The sequence below is a fragment of the Rhinoraja longicauda genome, chromosome 13, assembly GCF_053455715.1.
Source record: "Rhinoraja longicauda isolate Sanriku21f chromosome 13, sRhiLon1.1, whole genome shotgun sequence".
NCBI classification, from domain to species: domain Eukaryota; kingdom Metazoa; phylum Chordata; class Chondrichthyes; order Rajiformes; family Arhynchobatidae; genus Rhinoraja; species Rhinoraja longicauda.
This window is the reverse complement of record NC_135965.1, coordinates 52,077,887-52,099,623: the sequence shown is the minus strand read 5'-3', so window position 1 is coordinate 52,099,623 and position 21,737 is coordinate 52,077,887.

The window sequence follows — 21,737 nt, the reverse complement described above, 5'->3', positions numbered from 1 at the left end:
GACATGGGAGGAAACCTGAGCACCTGTAGAAACCCGCAGAGTCACAGGGAGAACGTGCAAACTCCACACGGATAGCAGCTGAGGTCAGGATCGAACAGGGTCTCTGGTGGTGTGAGGCAGCCACTTAATATCCAGGATTTTGTGAATGTCCTCTAATAGAATGGTTCACCGAGGTTAGAAATCTACGGGCGGCACGGTGGCACAGCGCCAGAGACCCGGGTTCGATCCCGACCACGGGTGCTGTCTGTACGGAGTTTGTACGTTCTCCCCGTGACTGTGTGAGTTATTTCAGAGATCTTCAGTTTCCTCCCACACTCCAAAGACGTACAGGTTTGTAGGCTAATTGGCTTGGTATAAGTGTAAATTGTCCCTAGTGTGTGTAGGATAGTGTTGATGTGCGGGGATCGCTGGTCGGTGCGGACTCGGTGGGCCAAACAGCCTGTTTCCGTGCTGTATCTCTAAACCTAAATTAAACTAAAGTATTGAATTATTTACCATCGAGAGCATTTATGGCACAAACAAAATGTACATTTCTCCATTAAACAATTAACCAAATAAACCACTTCCATCTTTTACTGTTTAGCATCATCATGTGATACAGTGTGGAAACCGGCCAACATGTCCCAGCTACACTAGTCCCACCTGCCCACGTTTGGTCCATATCCCTCCAAACCTGTCCTATCCATGTACCTGTCTAACTGTTTCTTAAATGTTGGGATAGTCCCAGCCTCAACTACCTCCTCTGGCGGCTTGTTCCATACACCCACCACCCTTTGTGTGAAAAAGTTACTCCTCAGATTCCTATTAAATCTTTTCCCCTTCACCTTAAGCCTGTGTCCTCTGGTCCTCGATTCCCCTCCTCTGGGCAAGAGACTCTGTGCATCTACCCGATCTATTCCTCTCATGATTTTATACATGACCATCTGGACTTGAATTAAATTAAATAGTCAGTTCAATCCTTGTGAGAAATACCAAAATTCTGAATGTGCCATGTTCAGATATCAAGTTAGGTCTAAAGGAAAATATTTTGGAATTAGGCAGAAGGCTTAATTATAATTAAGGACAAAAAACTGAGATTTGTAGCATCCTACTAATTATCGAAGGCTTGTTTTGTTATGTCATTAGTATGTGAGCCGAAAATAACTGTTTAGTCTATGTGGACAAATAGATAATTAATGGTAATGTATTGCAACGGTTACTTTTAATATTACATTAAGCCTCTAATGTCCTGAACTTCGCTGTGAAAATACCTCTTGGATAATTTAGCACTCACTCATATTACTGTACTTTGAAAAATCAGACAGAAAATGCTAATTTTCCTCCGACGCTGGCAACCTCAACATCCTCGTCCTACTTGACCTCAGCGCCGCCTTTGACACCATAAATCACTCCATTCTCCTCACCCGACTTGAAACCTCCCTTAACATCACCGGCACAGCCCTATCCTGGTTCAAATCTTACCTCTCTGACAGACACCAGTTCATCTCCATTAACAACTGTAAATCCCCCACCGCTCCCCTCCCCCAAGGTGTCCCCCAAGGCTCAGTCCTTGGCCCCCTCCTCTTCATCCTCTCTACCTGTTCCCCCTTGGTCAATTAATCCGCCGTCATGGTCTCAACTTCCACTGCTTCGCCGATGATATCCAGCTCCTCATCTCCACCAAGTCAATCTCCCCCACCACACACTCTACACTGACAAACTGCATCACTGAAATAAAATCTTGGCTTCAATCAAACTTCCTCAAACTCAATTGCAACAAATCTGAAATCATCATCATTGGTCCAAAAACGCTCACCAAATCCACCCAAAACTTCATCCTCAACATTGATGGTCTCCCAGTATCCACCTCACCTCACATCCGGAATCTTGGAATCATCCTTGATCAAACCCTCTCCTTCGACAAACACATCAAACACATCACAAAGACAGCCTTCTTCCACCTCAAAAACATTGCCCGTCTCCGTCCATCCCTCTCCTCCACAGCTGCAGAAACCCTCATCCACGCCTTCATCACCTCCCGTCTGGACTACTGCAACAGCCTCCTCTATGGCGCACCCTCAATCATCAATAAACTTCAATACATTCAAAACTCCGCTGCCCGTCTACTCACACACACCTCGATCCGTGACCATATCACCCCCGTCCTTTATAAACTCCACTGGCTCCCCATCCCCCAGAGAATCTAGTACAAAATCCTCCTCATAACCTACAAAGCCCTCCATAACCTGGTCCCATACTACCTGACCGACCTCCTCCACAGGCACACTCCCACCTGCACCCTCCGCTCTGCCGCTGCCAATCTCCTATCCCCCCACATCCGGACCAAACTCAGATCCTGGGGGGACAGGGCTTTCTCCATCACTGCTCCCACCCTATGGAACTCACTACCCCAAACCGTTAGAGACTCCTCCACACTCACCACATTCAAAACATCGCTGAAGTCTCACCTGTTCAGTACTGCCTTCAACCACTGAAGGTCACCTCACCTTCTGTCTCCTTTCTCTGTTCATTTATTTATTTACTTATTTATCTATTTATTCATTTCCCTATGTTCTCAAAATCTCTGTAAAGCGTCTTTGAGTATATGAAAAGCGCTATATAAATAAAATGCATTATTATTATTATTAATGCACAATTAACTTCAGGCCTTGCCAGAGACCCCTAGTTGGGCAATAGACAATAGACAATAGGTGCATTCTCAATCAGTACCCTGTTCCTGCCTTCTCCCCATACCCCCTGACTCCGCTATCCTTAAGAGCTCTATCCAGCACACCACTTATCACAGAGCAACTGTGTGACCTGAGACACAGAGTGCTGGAGTAACTCAGTGGGTCAGGCAGCATCTCTGGAGAATGTAGACAGGTTAGGGCCCTTCTTCAGACATAGTTTCGGGTCGGGGTCCGAAACGTCACCCATCCATATTCATAAGTTGCAGGAGCAGAATTAGGCTATTTGGCCCATCAAGTCTACTCCGTCATTCACACATGCTTGATCTCTCTCTCCCTCTCAACCCCATTCTCCTGCCTTCTCCCCGTAACCCCTGACACACATGCAATTCAAGAATCTGTCAATCTCCACCTTAAAAATATGACTTGGCTTGGCCTCCACAGCCTTCTGTGGCAAAGGATTCCACAGATTCACCACCCTCTGACTAAAGAAATTCCTCCTCATCTCCTCCCTAAAGGAACGTCCTTTAATTCTGAGGCTATGGCCTCTGGTCCCAGGCTCCCTCACTAGTGGAAACATCCTCTCCACATCCACTCTATCCAGGCCGCTCGCTATCTGGTAAGTTTCGATGAGGTCCCCCCTCATCCTTCTAAATGCATGTTCTCCAGAGTTGCTGCCTGGCCCGCTGAGTTACTCCAGCACTTTGTGTCTTTATTTTGTTGTTGTAAAGGAGCATCTGCAGTTCTTTCTACCCACATTCAGCTCCATGAATTTGCTGCACTTGCCCCATAGTTCAGGTTTAAGAATGACTGAAAAGCTGGGACTGTTCTGGAGAAGTGTTTTCACTTCCTGATTCAAATTCTCCAAGCACTCAGTGACATCTGAAAGGTGGTGAAATCTCGCCGTTGTTTGAGCTATTCATGGATGCTTTACATAGGGCTTTACCTTGCATTAAGCGTTATTCCCTTATCATGCATCTGTACACTGTAAATGGCTCGATTGTAATCATGTATTGTCTTTCTGCTGACTGCATAGCACGCACCAAAAGCTTTTCACTGTACCTCGGTACACGTGACAATAAGCTAAACTGAACTAGGGAACCTTATGGCAGACAGCCATTGCATGAAAATTTCCATCGATTATCAGTGGTGAACTCTGCAGGAAATTATTAACACAAGCCACAGGGTGCAAAATCCAGGGTATTGCAAACATCCAAACAACTAGATTTCAAAAGTGCGAAACCTAGATTAAACACGCTAAATGTTATTTTATAGACAATAGACAATAGACAATAGGTGCAGGAGTAGGCCATTCGGCCCTTCGAGCCAGCACCGCCATTCAATGTGATCATGGCTGATCATTTTGTTGTTATCAGACAACTGAACCATCCTGCCAACAACGAGAGAGTAATCCTGAACTGCTATCCAACTTATTAGAGACCATTGGACCATCTTTCATCTAACGTTATCTTCCACTAAACATTGTTTTAGAAGGATGAGAGGAGATCTTATCGAAACATATAAGATTATTAAGGGGTTGGACACGTTAGAGGCAGGAAACATGTTCCCAATGTTGGGGGAGTCCAGAACAAGGGGCCACAGTTTAAGAATAAGGGGTAGGCCATTTAGAACTGAGATGGGGAAAGACTTTTTCAGTCAGAGATTTGTGAATCTGTGGAATTCTCTGCCTCAGAAGGCAGTGGAGGCCAATTCTCTGAATGCATTCAAGAGAGAGCTAGATAGAGCTCTTAAGGATAGCGGAGTCAGGGGGTACGGGGAGAAGGCAGGAACGAGGTACTGATTGAGAATGATCAGCCATGATCACATTGAATGGCGGTGCTGGCTCGAAGGGCCGAATGGCCTCCTCCTGCACCTATTGTCTATTGTTCACATTTATCCCTTTAACGTGTATCTGTACAATGTAAATGACTCGATTGTAATCATGCATTGTCTTTCCGCTGACTGGTTAGCACGCAACTAAAGCTGTACCTCGACACACGTGACAATAAACTAAACGAAACTATTGTAAAATGCTATATCTGACGAGATATAATACACTTGACATTGTATATATTAACTGAATTATTTGTTGTTTCTTTACAAATTGATATTTGCATAACCAAAAAGGTTTAAACTGTTAGGTTTAAAGGAATTTTATCATTTTTCTTCCTTATGTTTAATTATGTGTGGTTTTTTTTACGATATCAGTAACAATGCAGTTCTTTCGGAGACAGCTGTCACCAGAGACAGTCTGCATGTATTTCTCTTGTCTGTGAAACAATACCTTCAGGTCCTGCTGCCTTATTGACAACGTGTCACCAGACAGAGTAGTCCTCATCAGATAACTTTCACAATATTGTGACAGATCTCATTTAGCGCAGCACGGTGGCACAGCGGTAGAGTTGCTGCCTCACAGCGCCAGAGACCCGGCTTTGATCCCGACTACGGGTGCTGTCTGTACGGAGTTTGTACGTTCTCCCCGTGACCTGCGTGTGTTTTTGCCGAGATCTTCCGTTTCCTCCCACTCTCCAAAGGTGTACATGTTAATATGTTAATTGGCTTGGTATGAATGTAAATTGTCCCTAGTTTGTAGGATAATGTGAGTGTGCGGGGATCGCTGTTCGGCATGGACTTGGTGGGCCGAAGGGCCTGTTTCCGCGCTGTATCTCTACACTAAACAAAACACAATGTGCAACTCAGTGGGTCAGGCAGCATCTGTGGATAGGCGACATTTTAGGTTGGGATAGACACAAAATGTTGGAGTAACTCAGCGGGACAGGCTGCATCCCTGATCTGATTGAAGGGTCCCGACCCAAAACGTCATCTATTCCTTCCCTCCACAGATGCTGCTTGACCCACTGAGTTACTCCAGCACTTTGTGTTTTTCTCAGGATTCTAGCATTTGCAGTTCCTTGTGCCTGCATGATATTCCATAATATTCACTTATGATCCCTTCTAACTCAATGCACCAATTTTATACCTTTTAAAAAAAAATCTCTTCATGTTCATTGGATTTTTTTTTTGCCAAATGTTTAATTGTGGAAAGAAAATGTTGTGTTCTATGAATTCATGCATCGTTCCTTTACCAGTGGGAAGTAAATTGATGAGTAGCTTCAACTAATAAAAATGATTTTTTTTCTTTGCTGTTCATTAGATTTAAATTATCACATCATTCTGTTTCTTAAGCATAAATTTATCATTTTTCACTCCAAGCTAAGTTACAAGGAAATCGTTTTTTCAATTAATAGGCGATGTGCCATAGATCCATAGAGTCACACAGCATGGAAACAGGCCCTTCGGCCCATCTTGCCCGTCCTGACCAAGATGCCTCATTTGCACAGGTCCCACTAGCCCGCATTAGACCCATATCCCTCTAAACCTTTCCCACCCATGTTCCTGACCAATTGCCTTTTTAAATGTGAGGAGACTTTCACATGCTTGAATGAAATGTTTAAATCTAAGCTCAATTAAGCCAGGCACCAGGATTGCTCCTTTATAAAATTGATTTGTCTTTTAGGCCATTTTAATTGTGCCATTAGATCCATTTACTTGAATTAAACTGATCAAATGGTTATGAAGAAGCAGAATTCTCTCAAAGAGAACGATTTAGGAACGATCTAGCAAAGCAAAATATTCCAAAAGCTGGAAGCCTGCATCGTGGTAGTATCTTGATGTTGTATCTGACTGTGGGGAGATTAAATGCGGATTAGATGAGTGCTTTGCAAAACAGCTTTATTCAGACCCCAGATGAAACCAGAATTTAAGAAACGAAACAAGGTTTGACTTTTGTCCAACCTATACCTTCTCCTCTCCACCCTTGGTCTCCGACACTTTGCCAGTGAAACTCAAGATAACATGAGGAACAGCCTCCTCTGTATCATAACATTTATCAAAGTGTAGACACGAGGAACTGCAGATGCTGCTTTACGCAAAAGGACAGAGTGCTGGAGTAACTCAGCGGGTCAGGCAGCATCTGTGGAGAACATGGATAGGTGATGTTTCACAGAGTGCTGGAGTAACTCAGCGGGTCAGGCAGCATCTGTGGAGAACATGCACAGGTGACGTTTCTAGTCAGGCCTCTTCAGACTTAAAATTTATCAATTAATTTCTTCTGATAATCTCCACTTTCCTGAAACAGATCCCCATTTATCAGCTCAGAGCATTATAGTCTGCCTGAACGGAGAATGGAGTTTTGTCGGAACATCCTTCGCATCCAAAGGAAAACACCAACAAACGCATGTAGGGCGGAATTAGGTAGATACCCACTGATAATAAATATCCAGAAACCAGCACTAAATTTTTGGAATCACCTTAAATCTAGTCCCCCAGACACCCTCCAGTTCAAAGCCCTCCAAACCCAAGAGGGGAACCAGGAAAAGAGCTCCCTGTGTCAGTTGGTATTGAGACTCACTACTCCTACTCAGTTAAACCTTGACCAGTCTCAGATCAACACTGCTTTCCAATCACCAGTTAGAGTGAACCAAATTATTAAACAATGCAAGGAAATCTATTTGGAACATTGGGATAAAGTAACTAAAAGCCAAAGCAGACTAGAGTGCTACCGTGCCCTAAAAAGAGATGATAAATTGGCAGAGTATCTCTCAACTGTTAGAGACATAAAGCAGAGACAGACCCTCACCAAGTACAGGTTAAGCGACCATCATTTGGCAGTTGAAAAAGGAAGACAGAAGAGATCTTGGCAACCAAGAGAAAATAGAATATGTGGTCACTGTTTGACAGATGAGGTTGAAACAGAGGTGCACTTCCTCTTAAAATGTAAAAAATTCGATAAAATAAGAAAAATATATCTTGAAAAACTCAGTCTGGCAACTCCAGATTTTAAAGAACTAGACGATATATCAAAACTAAGAATAATCCTTGGCGAAGGCAATACGGCACATCTTGGCCCACAATATGTAACAGCATGCCACACCCTGAGAGACAGTGAATGACCAACATGTACACATACACTCATACATAAATTGACACTAAGGAAATTAATATCAAGCTACTAAACTTGCCACCTTACTGTCCTGTTTACAACTGCAAGAATGAGTAGCAATCGATAAAAGGCTATAAATGTATTGCATGAATATATATATATATATATATATATATGTACATGTACAGGGCTATATCGACCCATGCATTGTATACTTGTTTTTATATTCATGCATTTTAAATATGTATGATGCAATGTTCTATACTTTGGCAATATAATGATGTATAAAGTATCATGCCAATAAAGTATTTTAAATTGAAATTGAAAATTGAATTGAATTGATTCCAATGTTTTCACATAACGTTTATGCCTCTCTCATTTGCCTGGCCTCCAGACCAATTGTTTGATTTTTACAATGAGAAAGACTCCATTTCTTTCCTAAGTTCACAAGTGATAGCTGCAGAATGATGCCATTCGGCCCATCAAGTCTACTCCACCATTTAATCATGGCCGATCGATCACTCACTCCTTTCATCATACACCCATCATTCAAAATGTCATTTAATCAACCCTATTAGAGAATCTTTATTCTCTCCCACCTTTCTCCAAATCTTAAAATGTATCTTTGAATTTCTTCTGATTAAAGGTCAATCGCCTGAAACATTCATTGTTCTCCCTCTACAGAAGCAGCCTCGCTTCCTGCAATTTTCACCTTTACAAATGAACGTTAGCAATTAATTAGGAGAGTCTCGCATGACATTACCTCAGTACACGTGACAATAATAGTCTAAACTAAACAATAACTAAACTAGAGTTAGACACAAAATGCTGGAGTAACTCAACGGGACAGGCAGCATCTCTGGATAGAAGAAATGGATGACGTTTCGGGTCGAGACCCATCTTCAGACTCCATTTTTGTTTTAAACCATCATCTGCAGTTCCTTCCTACATAACTAAACTAAGCTAGGTCTAGCCTGGATGGGGCATCTTGGCATCTTTCTAAGCTAGTCCCAACACCATCCCAACTGGGAAACGCATTGCAGGACCTTCAATCGTCATTGGGATAACATTGCCAGAAGGACTGCCTTGGTTCAATCTAGTGGCCCTCTCCCACCTTCCCAGGACAACTACTGATGCTTGGTAAAGGCCAGGTGCTACCTGAGTTGTGGGGAGGCACTTTGCCTCTGCCTCCCACATTCTGAACAATAAATAAGCTGGGAGACAAATCTCCCAGTGTGTTAATGTGACTAGGTAGAGATATGGTCCCATCAGTCGGTCTGACAAATGTGAAGGTGGATCTCAAATTATAATTGGAAAGCGGAGAGGACAGTTCTGCGGCATTACTGTGAGTCGCTGCGTTTCACGGGTCAGTCGCCTGACAATCGCAGGCGGAGGTATCACGCAGGTGCACAGCACAGGCAAAGTCATTCAGCTGTCAGTTAATATCTGACAAATGCTCAGCTGCAATCTAACTATAGCCTAACTAATGATTCATATCAGATCTGAATCTCTTCTTTGGTTTTGCATTCCACTGCACATGACAATGATAGACCACCATGAATATTGATTTCTGTACACATTTTACAGTTTACAGTTTAGTTTATTGTCACGTGTACCGAGGTACAGTGAAAATCTTTTTTTTGCGTGCTATCCAGTCAACAGAAAGACAATACATGATTACAATTGAGCCATTTACAGTGTACAGATACATGATAAGGGAATAATAGACAATAGACAATAGACAATAGGTGCTGGAGGAGGCCATTCGGCCCTTCGAGCCAGCACCGCCATTCAATGTGATCATGGCTGATCATTCTCAATCAGTACCCCGTTCCTGCCTTCTCCCCATACCCCCTGACTCCGCTATCCTTAAGAGCTCTATCTAGCTCTCTCTTGAATGCATTCAGAGAATTGGCCTCCACTGCCTTTTGAGGCAGAGAATTCCACAGATTCACAACTCTCTGACTGAAAAAGTTTTTCCTCATCTCTGTTCTAAATGGCCTACCCCTTATTCTTAAAATGTGGCCCCTTGTTCTGGACTCCCCCAACATTGGGAACATGTTTCCTGCCTCTAACGTGTCCAACCCCTTAATAATCTTATACGTTTCGATAAGATTTCCTCTCATCTTTCTAAATTCCAATGTTTAGTGCAAGGTAAAGCCAGCCAAGTCAAGGATCAAGGAGAGTCCGAAGGTCACGGATGAGGTAGTTCAGCACTGCTCTCTGGTTGTGGTAGGATGGTTCAGTTGCGTGATAACAGCTGGGAAGAAACTGTCCCTGACTCTGGTTGAAGTAACCCTTACATCGCCTCTCTCTCTCCGCCCCTCCCCCACCCTAGTTGTCGTACTAGTTTCACTGTTGTCCTGCTGAGTTCCACTGTTGTATTGCTCATTATCATCTCCCCACAGCCAACAATGGGCCAATGCTCCACCTTTCCTTGATCGTTGATGCTGGCTTTCATCTGTCCTTTTGCACACCGTTCATCCATTTGTTCTACAGTATGTTCCTTTTCACATCTCTCGTTTCCCTCTCCCCTGACTCTCAGTCCGAAGAAGGGTCTCGACCCGAAACGTCGCCTGTTCCTTTTCACCAGAGATGCTGCCTGACCTGTTGAGTTACTCCAGCTTTTTGTGTCTATCTCAAATATTTCAGAAACCTGGCATGTTTTTTTTGCTGTCTTATCTACAGCAATATTCTGAGGCTTTTGTGTGCTCTGGTAATGAGTGAAACCTAATTTTAAACCATGTAGGTGCCACCACTGAAAGCAATGATCAATCGCTAAGATTTCAATTCCAATGATCCATCGCTAAGATTTGTCACGGGTACTTTGCTTCAAGGATGACACTCGGTCAGTCCCGGCTGACAAAGACTGTGGAGAATCGCTTGTCAAAGCTGTCGCCAGCTAGGAACTCATAGGCAATCCAACATCACAACATGTCAAGTGTGCATGTTGCTCAAGGCAAGCCTACTGTCGTCTGTGTGTCGGTGACTAAGCAGCAAACAGAACATGACCAAGCTGTGACTCATCCCCTGCTTGGAAACCCTCCAACTTCATCTTCCCCAACTCCGATACTCCACTCGTTTGAATAGAGTCACCAAACCTTGATTGATAAGCTCGAGATAGACACAAACAGCTGGAGTCGGACGGCATCTCTGGGGAAAAGGAATAGGCGACATTTCGGGTCGAGACCCTTCCTCAGACCGAGAGTCAGGGGAAAGGAAAGCAAGAGATACAATCGGTGAAATAGAGAGATATAGAACAAATGAATGAAATATATGCAAAAAGGTAACGAAGAGAAAGGAAACAGGCCATTGTCAGCTGTGGGCTCAGTGAGAATGAGTACAGACAATGAGACTCGACAAGACCACTTTGAAGCTGGTGCAACTTGGTGGGAGAGGGACGGAGAGAGAGGGGATGCAAGGGGTACTTGAGGTTAGAGACATCTAGGTTCATACCACTGGGTTGACAGCTGCCCAAGCAAAATTTGAGATGCTGTTCCTCCAATGACGTTGGTTGAGTTTGGTTTAGAGATAATGCATAGAAATAATGAAAGTTTATATCACTCCAGTGTACTCCTGCAGAATATGCAACTCTTTAGTTTATTTTAGAGATACAGCATGAAAACAGGCCTTTCGGCCCACCAAGGCCACTCCGACCATCAATCACCCATTCACACTAGTTCTATGGTCATGTGGCGCCTCCCAGAGGCCAAGCCACCCTGTCCATCAAAGCCCTCGGCACTCGGTATGGTCCTGGGATGGTTCAGGTGTTGGGTCTATGTAGTGGGGGAGGTCTTGGCGCCGGAGCAGTCTCCAGATATCCCCATTTTCTCATCCACTCCCTACCTGCCCGGAGCAATTAACCTACAAACCTGCACATCTTTGAGATTGGGGAGGAAGCCAGAGCACCCAGAGGAAACCAACATGGTCACAGGTAGAACGTGCAAACTCCACCTGAGGTCAGGATCGAACCTGGGTCTCTGTCTTTACGAGGCGTTGTGGAGATTTTCTGCTTTCTCATTATTTGATGCGCTATTAATATTTTTAGTTTAATCACTTAGATGCGTAAGGAGAGCAAGCTTATTAATATTTTTATGAATTCAGTTCAGTTTAGTATATTGTCACGTTCACGGAGGTACAGTGAGAAGTTTTTGTTGCACATTAACCAGTCAGCAGAAAGACAATACATGATTACAATCGAGCTGACAAACAGCTAACAATGGCCTGTTTCCTTTATCATCGTCACTTTTTTGCACATCTTTCATTCATTGTTCTTCATCTCTCTACCTCTGTGTATATCTCTCGTTTCCCTTTCCCCTGGCTAGTCTGAAGAAGGGTCTCGACCTGAAACGTCACCTATCCATGTTCTCCACAGATGCTGCCTGACCCGCTGAGTTACTCCAGCATTTTGTGTCAATCTTCAATTACAGTCGAGCCATTTCCAGTGTATAGATACATGATAAGGGAATGACGTATAGTGCAAGGGAAAGCCAACAAAGTCCGATATTTGTCCTTTTACGCTGTACTTTTTAACAATGTTGAGGCTGCTCCAGCCCGCAGGGAAGTGGCAGCTGCCAGGGTCAAGTAGCAGCCTGGACTTCCCCTCAACCCCTGCCTACACTTGACTTGAGTGACCCTCACACATGACTGGCTGTGAGGCGAGTCAGGCTGAGAGTTCCCTTCAAGCGACAGCTTTGACAAGCGTTTCCTCTCTGCTCCTTATCAACCGGGAGTGACAGGATGGTGTCGGTGAAGAGAAGTCCCCATGACAGACCATTAATGATGAATCAACTCATCTCACAGCTGCAAAGCGCAAGGCTGCTGGAATAGCTGGCACAGTGAGAATCAAGAGTCTTGTCCAAACAATTGTCCTACCTGATAAATATACACCGATCAACCAAAACATCATACCACTGACAGGTGAAGTAAATAACATTGATTATCTTGTTACAATGGCACCTGTCAAAGGGTGGGGTATATTAGGCAGCAAGTGAACAGTCAGTTCTTGAAGTTGATGTGTTGGATGCAGGAGAAATGGACAGGAGTAAAGACCTGAGCGACTTTGACAAGGGCCAAATTGTTATGGCCAGACGACTGGGTCAGAGCATCTCTGAAACGGCAAGGCTTGTGGGGTGCTCCCGGTCAGCAGTGGTGAGTACCGACCGACAGTGGTCCGTGGAGGGACAAACCACAAACCGGCGACAGGCAGGGTGTTGGGCGCCCAAGGCTCATCGAGGCGCGAGGGCAACGAAGGCTATCCCGTCTGGTCCGAACCGACAGAAGGTCGACTGCGGCACAAGTCATGGAAAATGTTAATGGAGGTCACGGGACGAATGTGTCACAATACACAGTGCATCGCACCCTGCTGCGTATGGGGCTGCACACGGAGAACCAACAGCATGTTAGGCAGGTGGGCATAATGTTTTGGCGCATCAGGTCATAATGTTTTGGCTGATTGGTGTATGTGTTGGAAGGAACTGCAGATGCTGGTTTAAACCGAAGATAGGCACAAAATGCTGGAGTAACTCAGCGGGACAGGCAGCATCACTGGAGAGAAGGAATGGGTGGCGTTTCGGGTCGAGACCCTTCTTCAGAATATTTATGTCTGAAGAAGGGTCCTGTCCCAATAAATCGCCTGTCCCTGTTCATCAGAGATGCTGCCTGACCTGCTGCGTTTTAGACATTAGGCTTTTGACCACGTGGGCTTTCTCCAGGTGCTCCGGTTTCCCCGCACTCTCTAAATCCGTGCAGGTTGGTTGGCTAATTGGCTTGATAAAATAGTAAATTGTGTGTAGGACAGTGTTAATGTGTGGGGATCGCTGGTCGGTGTGGACTCGGTGGGCCGAAGGGCCTGTTTCCGTGCTGTATCTCTAAACTAAACTAAACTAAACTTTAGAGATGCAGTAAGGTGTCAGGGCCTTCAGCCCAGTGAGTCTGTGCCAACCAGCAATCCTCCTGTACATACACTAGCTCTATCCTACACGCAATTTAAATTTACAGAAGCCAATTAACCTACAAACACTGTACGTCTTTGGAGTGTGGGGGGAAACCGGAGCTCCCGGAGAAAGCCCACACGGTCACAGGGAGAAGATACAAACTCCGTACAGACAGCACCCGTAGTCAGGAACGAACGTGGGTCTCTGGCGCTGTGTAGCAGCAACTTTACCGCTGTGCCACCATGACCCATATTAACTCCAGCACTTTCTGTTATCTTTTGTAAACCAGCATCTGCAGTATTTGTGTCTAAATATTTGCGCCCATTTCCTTCACAGCTGAAGCAGAGGATCAAATGATTTATAGCTTACAAGGACATTGTGCTTTGGGTCCAGTCTTGAACAGATCGCTTGCATTCAGGATTGTATTTTTGCCTTACTTTAGGTGCGTTTTAGAGCAAAGCTATTTATTTTTCATATCGCCAGGTGTGCTGGGTTAATTTGTCAATTGCATTCATGACTTTCTTCATTTCTCCATCTGAAACAAAGCCAACATTTAAAAATCTGCAACTTAAAAGAAAATTATATAAGCTTCAAAATCTCTTGTAAGACACAAAAGTTCTGGAGGGACTCAGCGGGTCAGGCAGCATCTGTGAGGGAATGGACCGGTGACGTTTCAGTTTGTGATTGTGGAGGGAGGGGGTGGAGAAAGCTGGAAAAGAGAGGTGGGGGGGGGGGGGGCAGGACGAAGCCCGGCAAGTGATAGGTGGATACAGGTGAGGGGGTTTGGATGGCAGATGAGTTTTGTAAGTGACAAAGGCTAGAGGTGAAACGGAAACAAAAGGGTGTGGGGTGAGAGAAGGGGAGGAGTATTGCAAAACTAGAAGGTTAGATATTGGTCGAGTGGGAAAGGGGGAAGAGGGGAGATGGTAGAGAAATAAGGTATATTAAAAAATATTTCTTGATATGTAGATAATGTAAAATAAGATAGACACTAGAACCTGGAGTAACTCAGCGGGACAGGCAGCATCTCTGGAGAGAAGGAATGGGTGACGTTTCGGGTCGAGACCCTTCTTCAGACTGCAGTTAATGTAAAATAGCGTGGTGCAGTCAAATATGTAAATCAAGGTTTAGTCCAATGCTCTTGGTTAACTATTGCATATAGTTAAAAATGTCGCTAAAAACAGTACACAACTATTTGCTAGCTACGTTGTTGTACAATGTAAAAATTAGGTGTACCAGCACATGGTAAGAAAACAGTAGTAAACGTTAAATATTCCCAGGTCAGAAACATGAGCCCGTGTCAGTAAGTAGTTCAAAGATAAGTGATCACCACAGAACGTGATACGGACCGAATAAATGCCCAGAGTCTCTTGCCCAGAGTAAGGAATGGAGAACCAGAGGACATAGGTTTAAGGTGAGGGGGGAAAGATTTAATAGGAACTGAGGGGGAATCTTTTTTACACAAAGGGTGATGGGTGTATGGAATTTTTCAGGTGCCAGAGGTCATCTCAGGATTCTACATGAAATCATTCATCATCTTACTGGTGTACCCTTCAAAGATCATTGGTAAATGTGAGAGTGATTGCAAAGTCGAACATTGCCAACAAGAAGGTATCACAAAATGCTGGAGTAACTCAGCAGGTCAGGCAGCATCTGTGGAGAGAAGGAATGGGTGGCGTTCCAGGTCGAGACCCTTCTTCAGACTGATGTCAGGGGGGCGGGACAAAGGAAGGATATAGGTGGAGACAGGAAGATAGAGGGAGATCTGGGAAGGGGGAGGGGAAGAGAGGGACAGAGGAACTATCTAAAGTTGGAGAAGTCAATGTTCATACCACTGGGTTGCAAGCTGCCCAGGCGAAATATGAGATGCTGTTCCTCCAACTTGCGGTGTCAACTATGACACTGGAGGAGGCCCATGACAGAAAGGTCAGACTGGGAGTGGGAGGAGGAAGTTGAAGTGCTGAGCCACCGGGAGATCAGGTTGGTTAAGGCGGACTGAGCGAAGGTGTTGGGCGAAGTGATCGCCGAGCCTGCGTTTGGTTTCGCCGATGTAAAGAAGTTGACATCTGGAACAGCGGATACAATAGATGAGGTTGGAGGAGGTGCAGGTGAACCTCTGTCTCACCTGGAAAGACTGTTTGGGTCCTTGGATGGAGTTGAGGGGGGAAGTAAAGGGACAGGTGTTGCATCTCGTGCGGTTGCAGGGGAAAGTGCCCGGGGAGGGGGTGGTTTGGGTAGGAAGGGACGAGTGGACCAGGGAGTTACAGAGGGAACGGTCTCTGCGGAACGGGGAGGGGATGGGAAGATGTGGCCAGTGGTGGGGTCCTGTTGGAGATGACGGAAATGTTGGAGGATAATTTGTTGGATACGCTGGCTGGTGGGGTGGAAGGTGAGAACGAGGGGGATTCTGTCCTTGTTACGAATGGGGAGAGGGGGAGCAAGGGCGGAGCATAGAACAAGAAGATAAGCAGACATAAAGACTGGTTACATCACAATCGATACCCGGAGTGCTGCTTTCTTATTTAATAAAAACAGCTGAGCAAATGAAGGGGTGCTGACTGAAACAGATAAGTTAGTGGCATTTACTGTAAAATACTTTTGGATGGGCATTATGGATATGCAGTGTCTGGAGGGATATGGATTATGTGCAGGTAGACACGATATCTTGCACTAAGCTTTATTCCCTTTATCCTGTATCTATACACTGTGGACGGCTCGATTGTAATCGTATATGGTCTTTCTGGATAACATTTTCACTGTATCTACGCGAGACAATAAACTAAACCAAACTGAACTAAGCAAGCGGATGGATTTCCAATCAACGTTAGCCCTTTCAACAACTGCCTCTTCAATCTTTGTACAGCAACAATGGCATTTATTGATGTTCTTTGACATAAGACTAGAAATTGGAAAGTATTAATGTTTCCTTTAAGTTCAGGAAATAAAAAAACAAAGGAAGTTATTTTCTTTCAATCTATTAAATAATGCGCATCAAGATTATGAGCAAAAACCTTTCAGAGCCAAGAAGATAGATGTATGTGGACAGAAGCTTTTAAAACATTTTTAAAGTAAATGATCATCACTATTACTAATGTAAAATTACAAGGCAATATGAAAATAACTCCCTCTCAACGATGTCCAATGAGTTGGGTAGAATTTACTTCAATTCAAAATCATTGACATAAGACTATTGTTCATAAGTGTTAGGAGCAGAATTAGGCCATTCGGCCCATCAAGTCTATTCCGCCAATCAATCATGGCTGATCTATCTCTCCCTCCTAACCCCATTCATCTGCCTTCTCCCCATTGCCCCTGACACCTGTACTAATCAAGAATCTATCTATCTCTGCCTTCAAAATAGCCACTGACTTGGCCTCCAAAGCCCTCTGTGGAAAAGAATTCCACAGATTCACCACCGTCTGGCTAAAGAAATTCCTCCTGACTAAAGAAGGAACGTCCTTTCATTCTGAGGATGTGACCCCTGGTCCTAGACTCTCCCACTAGTGGAAACATCCTCTCCCCATCCACTCTATCCAGGCCGCTCACTATTCGGTAAGTTCTCATTCAGCTGCGACGAAGTCTTTCGACCTGAAATGTTTGCTCGGTGTCTGTTCCCAGGGGTGCAGCCTGACTGACTGTGTATGTTTGCTCGGTGTCTGTTCCCAGGGGTGCAGCCTGACTGACTGTGTATGTTTGCTCGGTGTCTGTTCCCAGGGGTGCAGCCTGACTGACTGTGTATGTTTGCTCGGTGTCTGTTCCCAGGGGTGCAGCCTGACTGACTGTGTATGTTTGCTCAGTGTCTGTTCCCAGGGGTGCAGCCTGACTGACTGTGTATGTTTGCTCGGTGTCTGTTCCCAGGGGTGCAGCCTGACTGACTGTGTATGTTTGCTCGGTGTCTGTTCCCAGGGGTGCAGCCTGACTGACTGTGTATGTTTGCTCGGTGTCTGTTCCCAGGGGTGCAGCCTGACTGACTGTGTATGTTTGCTCGGTGTCTGTTCCCAGGGGTGCAGCCTGACTGACTGTGTATGTTTGCTCGGTGTCTGTTCCCAGGGGTGCAGCCTGACTGACTGTGTATGTTTGCTCGGTGTCTGTTCCCAGGGGTGCAGCCTGACTGACTGTGTATGTTTGCTCGGTGTCTGTTCCCAGGGGTGCAGCCTGACTGACTGTGCATTTTCAGCATCTGCTTCTTTCTTTTAAATTTGCAGCGTTTGCAGTTCGTTTGACTGCCGTTCCCATCTGACCAGTTCCCAAATGAGTTCATTGGGAAAATAAACACAGCATAACTTATAAATGGCATGGACGTAGTCTATTTTTGAATATAATGCTATATTATTGGGTTAGAAACAACAGTAACTCAATAAAAAGACAATCACAAGACTTTTTTTCCAACGGTGAAATGTTTCCTAAATATAAAACAGCAGTGTGAACCATTTATGTAACAACATGGATTCTGCTTTATCTAAAAACCATTGACACAACGAATAAAGCTTAATTCCCCTTGACTTACACAACCTTAACGATAATATGCAGTTAGGCAGTTTAGTTTATAAAATAAAATGATAAAAAAATAATAAGAATAATGTGTGTAAGAAGGAGTTTGAAATAAAGAATGCTTTGGTACTTTCCACTAATCTGAGATGAGGCCATTGTCAGAAAATAGAAAACTAATTCAAATTTTGTTGGTGAGCTTATCACCGGAGAAGTGGTGGATCGCATCAAAGAGGACTTATGTTAAAGAGGAAAGATGCTTCATATTTTGTGTTATCTAGCATTTTTATGTGTGACTAGACCAAGTGGACCCATTGGGCCCAAATCTCCTTAATTGGTGCAGCACCCTTTCCTCTCCCCCTCCACCCCCTCCTTCCCCCCTCCCCCTCCTCCTCCTCCTCCCCTCCTCCTCCCCCCCTCTCCCCCTCCTTCCCCCCTCCCCCTCCTCCTCCTCCTCCCCTCCTCCTCCCCTCCCCCCCTCTCCCCTCTCTCACCTCCTCCCTTCCCCTCCCCCCTTCCCCCACTCCATCCCCCTCAACCCCCCCCCTTATCCTCCCTCCTCCCCCCACCTTCTCTAGAAGATAGATTTAAACTTTAAAATGTGAATAACTTTACAAGTTTAACACCAGTTTTTAATGAAACTTCTTCCGTTAGCACCAAAGGGACAACGGTGAGTAAGGTGGGCCTAAAATTGTCGCGCTATTAGAATATAGATATGTCTACAAACTCACAGCCAAGACCTTTGATTGTCTCTGGAAACAAACTCCATGGGGGTAGAATTGCACAAACTCTTCTAGAAAATTGTGATTCTTCTAGTTCATTGTGCAGCATGAATGAAGCTTCTTCAACTCACAACCCAATGTTAATTCTTTGAAGGAAATACTTGTTTCTCTGACTTTCGACCCATCAGGTTTGCACCAGCCAGCGATCCCCGTACACTAGCACTATTGTACACACACTAGGGACAATTTACAATTTGCAGAAGCCAATTAACTTACAAACCTGTATGTCTTTGGAGTGCGGGAGGAAACCGGAGCACCCGGAGAAAACCCATGTGGTCACTGGTAGAATGTACAAACTCCGTACAGACGAGGATGGAACCCGGGTCTCTGGTGCTGTAAGGCAGCAACTCTGCCGCTGTGCCATCGCGCTGCCCTTTCACTGTGGCCCTTCAATATTCGTCTCTCCTTTAGTTATGTAATTGAAAATTATGCCTGAATTTACATCCATAAAGCCCACGCCAGATGTTGACCGACCATTGTGTAAAGTTTTTACACCTCTCCGCTGATTTTCGTGCCTATTATTTTACATAGACATTATTCCTTGGAGCGCAGGATGCTGAGGGGGGGGGGGAAATCACACACGGTTGTACAAAATCCTCAGGCAAATGGCCCCCAGTGTGCAGGGAGTGGATGCGAAAGTAGAATAACATAAAACTAGTGTGAATGGGTGATCGATAATAGACAATAGGTGCAGGAGGAGGCCATTCGGCCCTTCGAGCCAGCACCACCATTCAATGTGATCATGGCTGATCATTCTCAATCAGTACCCCGTTCCTGCCTTCTCCCCATACCCCCTGACTCTGCTATACTTAAGAGCTCTATCTAGCTCTCTCTTGAATGCATTCAGAGAATTGGCCTCCACTGCCTTCTGAGGCAGAGAATTCCACAGATTCACAACTCTCTGACTGAAAAGGTTTTTCCACATCTCAGTTCTAAATGGCCTACCCCTTATTCTTAAACTGTGGCCCCTGGTTCTGGACTCCCCCAACATTGGGAACATGTTTCCTGCCTCTAACATGTCCAACCCCTTAATAATCTTATACGTTTCGATACGATCTCCTCTCATCCTTCTAAATTCCATGGTCATCGTGGACTCTGTTGGCCGAAGGGCTTGTTTCCATGCTCGATCTCTAAACTAAACTGAACTAAACTAAACCAAACTAAACTAAACCTTCAAGAACAAGAAACTGCAGATGCTGATTTCTACCAAAGATAGACACAAAGTGCTGGAGTAAATAACTCTGGGGAACGTGAAGAGGTGACATTTTGGGTCGGAACCCTTCTTCACACTGCTTGTAGGAGTGGCAGGAAAGAAAGCTGGGAGAAGGCGGGGCAGGACAGAACATGGCCAATGGTACGGAATAAACTGAACCTGACTCCTAAATCTCCCTGATACCTGTGACTCCAATTGAATTGTGTTGAAGGTTTATAAAAGCAGGTGACTGCCAACAGAGTTTGGTGGGAGAAATCAGAAATCAAATGAACAAACGCAGACAGCATAAACACTCAGAAATGAAGCAGGTGGCACGGTGGCGCAGCTTTAGAGCTACTGCCTTACAGCGCCAGGTTCGATCCCGACTACGGGCGCCGTCTGTACGGAGTTTGTACGTTCTCCCCGTGACCTGCGTGGGTTTTCCCCGAGATTTTCGGTTTCCTCTCACACTCCAAAGACGTACAGATTTGTAGGTTAGTTGACTCGGTATAAACGTAAATTGTCCCTAGTGCATGTAGGATCGTGTTAACGTGCGGGGATCGTTGGTCAGTGTGGACTTGGTGGGCTGAAGGGCCACGGTTTCTGCGCAGTATCTCTAAACTAAACTAAGGTGACTAATAGGACATCTCAGCAATAACATGCACTACAATTGGCACAGCAGCAATATAATCCAAAACAATAACCTAAATAACTATAAAAATAGACACATCATCGCTTCCAAAGCTTCCAAAGCCTCGTCGTTTCTGCTGCTGCTCAACATTTCCTTCAGCTGATTTTGTTTTTGGGATACGTTGATTTACAATTTGTTTCTTTGTGCCACTGCAAACCTTAATATTCTACAGCACAGTGTTAGTCCCCAGTCCACAAATTGTGAGTTTTGAATGAGAGAATCTTTATGGCCATTTGCTTCAGCTAGTCACCAATAAATGTTTAAGTGAAATAAGGGGAAAGAAGGTTATTAAAATGTGGGGATACAAAAAACTGCAGATGCTGGTTTAACAAATAAAAGATGCAAAGTGCTGGAGTAACTCAGCGGGTCCGGCAGTCTCTCTGGTGAACGTGAATAGGTAGCTCCAAATGTTTATAGTTCCAAATAGACCAACATTCCAAATGTGCAACTATTTAACGTAGAGAGACAACGGAGCAAATGGAACATATCGATCTCTGGTCAGAAAAATAAGATGTCTGCTGGAAATGCAAGAAACTGCAGATGCTGGAATCTTGTGCAGAACACCAAGTGTTGGAGTACTCTGTGGGTCAGGTAGCATCTAATGTTGGTGGGTTCGTAGACGTGGCTAGAAGGAGATGTTTGAAAAGTACCTGGATTTGTTATTTCATTAGGCATAAAAGTTTGTTTGGTAAGGTATTGGCTACCGAGATAGAATGATGCACTTTCAGGGGGAATCATAGAGCCAAATCAAGGGACAGGAATTATCATTCATTTAGGGGTTAGCAGACTGCTATTCAAGTGATGCCACAAGCAGGGTGGCACGGTGGCGCAGCGGTAGAGTTGCTGCCTTCACAGCGCCAGAGACCCGGGTTCAATCCTGACTACGGGTTCTGTCTGTGCGGAGTTTGTACGTTCTCCCTGTGACCCACGTGGGTTTTCACCGGGCGCTCTGGTTTACTACCACACTCCAAAGACGTGCAGATTTGTAGATTAATTAGCTTCCGTAACTTGTCTCTGGAATGTAGGATAGTGCTAGTGTG